Here is an 8,092-nt window from a genome sequence, read left to right as displayed (position 1 = left end):
CCTGGAGGGACAACAATTGGTTCCTACTGAGACTGACACTTACTCCAGAAATAGAGTAATAATATGAATGTAAAATTGATGCTGCCTGCTGTGTAGTAAGTAATAAAGCCCTTTGCCTCTGACCTAGGAATCTGATATCTTCTCTCAGCATCCCTGTCTGTGTGACTGGGCCTCACCTCATGCCTGAACCGCAGGCCTCTCACTTCCTACACCAGGGCTTTTGGGATGCCATCTTACAATACGCCCACAGAAACTGCTTGGCTTTTATGTATGTGCAACCTAGAGTGCAGGAAGGTTAACAATTTGTGAGGCAAATCCTTGACCAATTAGGAATAAGAACTGATGATTCTCTTTTTTCCTCTTGGTCAGATGGTCCCAAGATACATTTCATAAATCTCACAGAGTCACAGGCCAGGATCCCTTGGTAGCAGACACCTAGAACCTTCGCTCATGTTGGCTCTTTCTCCTTCCCAGTTTTACTCCTCACTCCTGCCCTCTGCAATTGTACTTCCAAATAAACTACTGGCATTATATCCCTGGCTCTACTTTGGGGGAAACCCAAACTATGGCAATGGAACTTTAGATGTAGTGGCAAGTTTTTAAGCCTGAGTGACTTGCAGAGTGGTAACAGGGAAACCCAAACTATGGCAATGGAACTTTAAATGTAGTGGCAAGTTTTTAAGCCTGAGTGACTTGCAGAGTGGTAACACTATTAGAATAAACGTGCAATGCAAAAGAGGAACATGTTGGTTTCCGAAAACATTAATTTGAAATATTGGGTGTATCCTTTTGATGCCCAATGCATGGGATGTGATGCTGACCTACTCTCAAGTAAAAGATAGATCTTCCATTCAGCTAACACATATTGAAAAATCTAGTGGTTCAAAGCCATGTTCTTAAGGATAGTAGATACCATGCAAGGATTAAGATCTGAGAAATGGGGAGAAGACAACAACATATCAGTAGAAGGAGCAGTAAATAATTAAGCACCATTATGGCATGGTTAGCTCTGCTAGGAGGGAAAAATATAATAGTCTTTCTATTTACTTCAAGGTGCTCATAATCTATTTTTTAAAAATATTTATTTATTTATTTATTTGAGAGAGAGAGAGTAGGAGCAGGGGGTGGAGCAGAGGGAGAGGGAGGAGCAGGCTCCCCGCTGATCAGGGAGCCAGATGGTACTAGGCTCCATCCCAGGACCCTGGATACATGACCTGAGGCAAAGGCAGATGCTTAACCGACTGAGCTACTCGGGTGTCCCTTGATGCTCATAATCTAATAGAGATGAATTTTGTTTTGTTTTAAGATTTTATTTATTCATGAGAGACACAGAGAGGGAGGCAGAGACATAGGCAGAGGGAGAAGCAGGCTCCCTGCAGGGAGCCCGAGCAGGATTCCATCCCAGGACCCGGGATCAGGACCTGAGCCAAAGGCAGACACTCAACCACTGAGCCACCGAGGTGCCCCATGAGATGATGTTTTATATAATACAGTGTTGAGAGTGAAAAATATTCTTAAAAGCCCTAGAAATGGGAGCTCTGAGGAGAGAAGGAGTCATTACAGCTGAGATATTAGGTAGAGATGGAGAGGGTGGCATCTGAGCTGGACTCTGGATACATAGCACTGAATTGTGCAATAACAAGACTGAGGGCAGAACAATGCAAGTGGAGATGGCAAAGGTACAGAAAAGGGAGAGCATGGTTTGTGAGAATATGGTAGTTAGGATCTTTGGTTGCAAAGGTCACATTACTTTAAGTGATAAAGATTACTTCCGGGACGTGTGGGTGGCTCAGTGGTTGAGCATCTTCCTTTGGCTCAGGGCATGATCCTGGAGTCCTCAGTTCGAGTCCCAATTGGGCTTCCTGCATGGAGCCTGCTTCTCTCTGTGTGTCTCTCATGAATAAATAAATAAAATCTTAAAAAAATAATTACTTCCAAGGCTATGTGGGAAAATAAAGAAGACAGGAATCTCAATCACTCAGGGCCGAGGCTTCATGGGGATTAAATTCCATTTGGGGACTGGGAGGTTATCCCAGATCCAAGGCAGCTCAAGGGATCAGATATTTTGTCTGGATCCCTCTCTACGGCGTCTCACTACACAGGGATGCTGTTCCTTGCATCTACTACCATTTATAATTTATTTTACTTCTGCACACTCAAGATCCTGTCTACTCCTGGCTTCTGCTATGTCATAACTTCCAGTTACACTTTTTTTTCTTTGTATGTCTTTCATCTTCTGACTCTGCTATTAACCACTTTATTGTCTGGGCCTCAAATTCAATCTTTGCAAGAGAAAATTTGATTGATCTGGTTAATTATTATCATCCCCATTGAGCAACTCCCTTAGGCAATTGGACAGGCTATGAATAGAATGGTCAATTAGATGTGTCAAAGGTAACAGAGTCCTGTGGTATAGAACAAGGTGACCTCACAGCTGTGGGGGTGGAAGGCACTGCTCCCATACTAGGCATATTAAGTAAAGCAACTTGGCCTGATCTTAGGTGTAACAAAGAGGAATAAACCTGGGACAAGATAGTGATGACAGGATAAGTGTGATAAGTGTGTCAGGATAATTAAAATCTGTGACTACAGATTTAATTGACTAGGCCAGAGTTCTCAGAGTTCCCTATCCAACCCCTTTTTGTAATATTCTTTATATAATTCTTTTTTTTCTCTTGTTTTTTTTTCAAACTCTCTAGTATTCTTTTTTTTTTTTTTTTTTTTTTTTTTTTTTTTTTTAAATTTTTTTTTTTAATTTTTATTTATTTATGATAGTCACAGAGAGAGAAAGAGAGAGAGGCAGAGACATAGGCAGAGGGAGAAGCAGGCTCCATGCACCGGGAGCCTGATGTGGGATTCGATCCCAGGTCTCCAGGATCGCGCCCTGGGCCAAAGGCAGGCACCAAACCGCTGCGCCACCCAGGGATCCTCTCTAGTATTCTTAAATGGGGTACAAAGATACTATAGTCTAAGGACACAGACATGTATTTTTTTTAAAAATCAACAAAGTGCTCAACTGTATTACAAAACAAAGTCCCACAAAAACACAAAGGAAAGTTATTTATAATAAAATAATATGTATTTCAGTATGTAATTGCTCATGCATAGCTATACCAGAAGTTATGAAGCAGTAGTCAGATGCTTGCAACTATACATAGCAAAACTATAAATGTTACAGTTGCAATTTGGACTGATACAAGCTTGTTGTGTTGGTGACTCAGATGCTATCAACAACGGCTGCAATCAGCAATGTAACTTTTTGAAATGGTATCATCAATTCTTAGCATAGTGTCCAGTTAAATTTAGTATTTTTTGAGATGAAAAAAAAATCTGAAAGCAAAAGATACCCGTTAAAGATTTTAAAAAGACAAGAGTCTGGATCAGAACAAACTTCAGGAAGATTTAAGACTCCTAAATGATAATCAGCTTCAAGGTCTGGGTTGTTTTCATCTTTGGCTGATCTCCCACTCCTACCCCAGTGCTGATAAGTAGTAGGCACTCAGTATATGATTTTGAATTGAATTGATTTGAATCAAATAACATCTCCAGCAAAGTACCCTCAGGGCCCTTTGGTATAACATATTTTAGGGCAGAGCTCCAGAAAGGCAGTATTAGTGGAAGTGATTCCCTTACCACAGGACCCAAAGTCAGTTGTATCTACATTTCTTATGTGCAGGACCCTAGAGTCCAAAGCAGAATTTCTAGGTCCAGCTCTGTTGGGAGAAAAAAAAAAAAAAAAAAAAAAAGGAAAGGAAAAGAAAAGAAAAGAAAATGAAAAAGCTACATTCTATTAGATCATCTCCAGATTTTCTAGCAACAAACCCAAGGAACCGCAATAAAAGTCTTGAACAAAAATCTATTATAGGTAGCTGACACACATGTTCCAAATTTTGGTTGATTATTTAAAGAAACATATTCAGCATATAGCATAGTGCCTGGCCCATAATAGCCACTGAACAAGTATGTGTTGAGTGAATGAATGAATGAATGAATGATAACAGTTCAAAAAGTGCTTAAGATAGAAAAATGAAAAAGGAAAATTCTAGTGTGTGTTACACCAGAACCAGATGTAGGACTCAGATTGGTTTTATTTGAAGAACTATCCAGCTTTCTGATTCAAAAGCAAGCAATCAGGCCAAAAGTTCAAAACAAAAGGACAAAAAACAAAACAAAACAAAGGACAAGAAATAAATAATATATTTGCATAGTTACAATGTAGTACTAGAGAGTTTAAGATGAAAAGTAATGGCTTCTTGATCTCCTTCTCCTCCCCGCCCCACCACCTTCAGTCCCACTGGGTCCAAATAGGTACAAGTTCCTAAATATAAACTTTGTTCCAAAGATCTGGTGACAGATCTCTTTTTAGCTTTCTCCATTTTCTCTATGAAATTACTGATCTGATCAAGAAGGCTTACACATTGAGTTGATTTTCAAATGGTGGGGAAAGTTTGCAAGGAACTCCTACAATTTCAGCCTTGGTAACCATGGTAGATGTGCCTGTCACTGCTCTATACAACGCTACTGTTGTCTTTAGTAGCAAAAAGACAGTATTTATAAGAAAACATTTATGGAGTATTATGTGCACTCATCATTCTAAGCACTGTGATCTCAAGTTCTCACAACAGTTCATGAGGAATGTACTATTATTAACTCCATTTTTTGGATGAGGAAACCGAGACTGACATAGGTTAAATAATTTGTTCCAAGTCACATAGAAGGCTGTAAACGTAACACCTAAACATAAACTGCCTGATGAAAATCCAAAAATATCTGACACAACTCTGAATCCCACTTCTGTCAGACTCCTGGAAAGGTCTAATTTTTAAAAATATATACCTGATGGGGCACCTGGGTGGTTTAATTGGTTAAGCCTTGCACTTTGGCTCAGTTCATATTCTCAGGGTCCTGGGACACACCTTGCAATGGACCTGCATCCAACTTCTACTGACACCCCTCACCCTATACTCAGCAGGGAGTCTGCTTCTCCCTCTCTCTCGGCCCTTGCCTGTGCTCCTGCTCTCTCTGTCTCTGCTTATTTGAGAAAGAGAGAATGAGCAAGGAGGAGGAGAAGCAGGGTCCCTCGTGTACTGGGAGCCTGTTGCTGGGCTCCACCCCAGGACCCTGGAGATCCTGACCCGAGCTGAGGACAGAAGGCAGATGCTTAACCGATTGAGCCATCCAGGCATAAACAAAATATTAAAAAATAAATAGATAAATGTATACCTTATGGCATTAAAGAAAGGCTATGATTATCCAAGTGGGATAAAATATCAAAAGAATAATTGGAGAAATTATGCCTGCCCTTAAAATGAAAATAAGCTTTCCTAAAGTGCAATGGTTGGCAGCCACTTTTCCACATCAGGTTCCACCCTTCTGCCCAGTGAGGTTTCCTGATGGAAGACAAACCTGGACAATCAAAAACAACAGCAATTCCAGTCAATAATCTACAAGCACACTGCAGGAGGATAATTTAGTAGTTTACGTGATGAGCATACTGCAGTTATTTAAAGTAAGGATCTTGAGGATCTGTGAGACATGGGCAAATGTTTATAAAACATTACGTGAAGACAGTAAAATAGAAAATGATAGCTCTGATGCAGCTATGTAAAAACCTCTTACTGTGAACAAAAATGTAAGGGGAGAAGCAAAAGTAATTGTGGTTTCCAGTTTTAGGGACTGTAATTAGGTATCATTTTTTCCCCCAGAAATTTCTATAGTATCGTTTTGACTTAAAAAAAACCAGCTTGAGTAAAAACAGTAAAATATATAAAAATGGGTTTCTGGTCCCAGTATAGTAGTGGGGAGAAAGTGGAGAAAGATCTATGGATCAAGTTAACCAGCGACCTCTAGAAAGCTCCCTGTGCAGGTAGAACTTTATTTTAGGTACATCTTTATTCCAAGGTTTATTTTCTTTCGGAATTCTGGAAGCTTTGCTCTTGCATTAAAAAAAATAATAATAAAGGGGGATCCCTGGTGGCTCAGCGGTTTAGTGCCTGCCTTTGGCCCAGGGCGTGATCCTGGAGACCCGGAATCGAGTCCCGCGTCGGGCTCCCTGCATGGAGCCTGCTTCTCCCTCTGCCTCTCTCTCTATATATCTATCATGAATAAATAAATAAATAATTAAATAATTAAAATAAAAAATAAATAAAATTAGGGCAGCCCGGGTTGCTCAGCGGTTTAGCGCAGGCTTCAGCCCAGGGCCTGATCCTGGAGTCCCGGAATCTAGCCCCACGTCGGGCTCCCTGCATGGAGCCTGCTTCTCCCTCGGCCTGTGTCTCTGCTTCTCTGTGTCTCTCATGAATAAATAAATAAAATCTTAAAAAAAAGAATAAAATTGTGTGTTTTGTTTTAATTATTACTTATTGCATTTTGGAACTGAGAGGGACTAATCATTTTCGGACCTGAGCAAGTCCCTCTGATCTTCAAAAATCTATCCGGTCTTTGCGACAAAGCTGGTCTCTTTCCCCAAGGTCAGTAGCTCCCACTGGAACCTGCCTGCCTGCTGCGGGCTTCGCGGCGCCTCAGCATCTCACATTTCAGGCTCCGCGGCCGCCCCCGGGCGCCACCGCGCGCGCCCAGCGCAGACCCGCGTCCTCGCGGGGCGGTGCCGCCGGCGGGCCGGGAGCTGGCGCGGCCCCCGCCCGCGCGCCGGCGCTGACTCAGCTCTTCCGGTCGCCGTCGGCCGCCGGCCGCCCCCCGAGTGCGCTGCCGCCGGGCGTCACCGCTCCCCGGGCAGGGGCCGCCGGGCCCTCGCCTCGCGCGCCGCGGTCCTGCCCCGCCGTGACTCAGCCGCTTCCGCCGCCGCGACGCGGGCCTCGAGGGTCCCGAAAGGGCCTGACGGCTCGTTAAGGCTCCGGGCACTGCCGTGCTTGGGCCCTGCAGGGCCCTTCGCGGTGGAGGACAGGAGGGCTCAGCGAAATATTCCTGGGCCCCTAGTGCAGACAGCGGATAATATATTTTTCCTTTTCTTTAAAGATTTTATTTATTTATTCATGAGAGACACACACAGAGAGAGAGGCAGAGGGAGAAGCAGGCTCCACGCAGGGAGCCCGACGTGGGACTCGATCCCGGCGCTCCAGGATCCGGCCTGGGCTGAAGCCGCGCTAAACCGCTGAGCCACCCCGGCCGCCCGACAGCGGATAATCTTGACCCTCTGACCCGGGCGTTTGAGGTCTAGGGCAGCCCTGGGTCTTAAGGGCCCGACGACCTGCATTGGCAGCTCAGCCCAGCCCCTTGCTGGCGTGGGACCCCCAGAGAGTTACTTAATCTAGCCAGATGTCACTTGGCACATGGGCAACATGGGGGTGAGTCCGTACCCACCTTGGTGGTGTTGGCACAGCCTAGCCAGTCGTGGAAACTCGGCAAATCTCAGTTCTCATTATCATTTCTTTTGCCATAGCTAGTAGATGTAGTTCTTCCCCTCTCCATGCTGCCGCAACCATCTTGCTCTTCTTCCCTCCAGCGCAGGGTCACTGCAGTGACTTCCTAACTGGTTCTGCCGCATTCCCATCCGGCGGTCTGCAACGACCTGCTACATTCTTAAGGCACACTATGTTCATCAAGACAGTGACCTACCTGCTCCAGATAATGGAACACTTCCCTGTTTTCTTTCGGTTTAAGTACAAAGTCCTTCTCCTAGGATTTAAGGCACCAAAGCCTGGCTCGCCCACACCCCCATCCCTCCCATAAATTATGCTTACTCTTCATCTTACTTTGTGGCACCTCTGCAGGAGCTGGGGGTTGGGCAGATAAACACAAAAGCAGATAAACACAAAAATACTGTGTAGTAAGTGCTCTGAGTATGAGCAGGACAGAGAGCAAAGAAGTGAATAGAGGGGAAAGGAAAAAGGTTGGAAAGGCATGCTCTTTCTCGCGCGTGCTCTCTCAAATAAATCTTAAAAAAAAAAAAAAAAAAGCCAAAATGATGATTTAACTACTTTGAGAGGGGGATCCCTGGGTGGCGCAGCGGTTTGGCGCCTGCCTTTGGCCCAGGGCGCGATCCTGGAGACCCGGGATCGAATCCCACATCAGGCTCCCGGTGCATGGAGCCTGCTTCTCCCTCTGCCTATGTCTCTGCCTCTCTCTCTCTCTC

The 8,092-nt window shown here is 44.2% G+C and overlaps 1 long non-coding RNA gene across 1 annotated transcript; it reads right to left on the bottom strand.

Annotated features, from left to right (window-relative positions):
* Nucleotides 1-3,057: 3,057 nt before the first annotated feature.
* On the bottom strand, nucleotides 3,058-7,664 carry LOC112667960 (uncharacterized). Its single transcript, XR_003141351.3, has 2 exons — nucleotides 7,321-7,664; nucleotides 3,058-3,713 (listed from the first exon to the last, which is right to left on the bottom strand). It is a non-coding gene; the product is annotated as an uncharacterized LOC112667960 (long non-coding RNA).
* Between the last annotated feature and the right edge of the window lie 428 nt (nucleotides 7,665-8,092).

This window comes from Canis lupus, chromosome 21 (genome assembly GCF_003254725.2).
Source record: "Canis lupus dingo isolate Sandy chromosome 21, ASM325472v2, whole genome shotgun sequence".
Taxonomy (NCBI): domain Eukaryota; kingdom Metazoa; phylum Chordata; class Mammalia; order Carnivora; family Canidae; genus Canis; species Canis lupus.
Note: the sequence above shows the minus strand (reverse complement) of the source record. Positions and strands in the feature narration are given on the sequence as shown.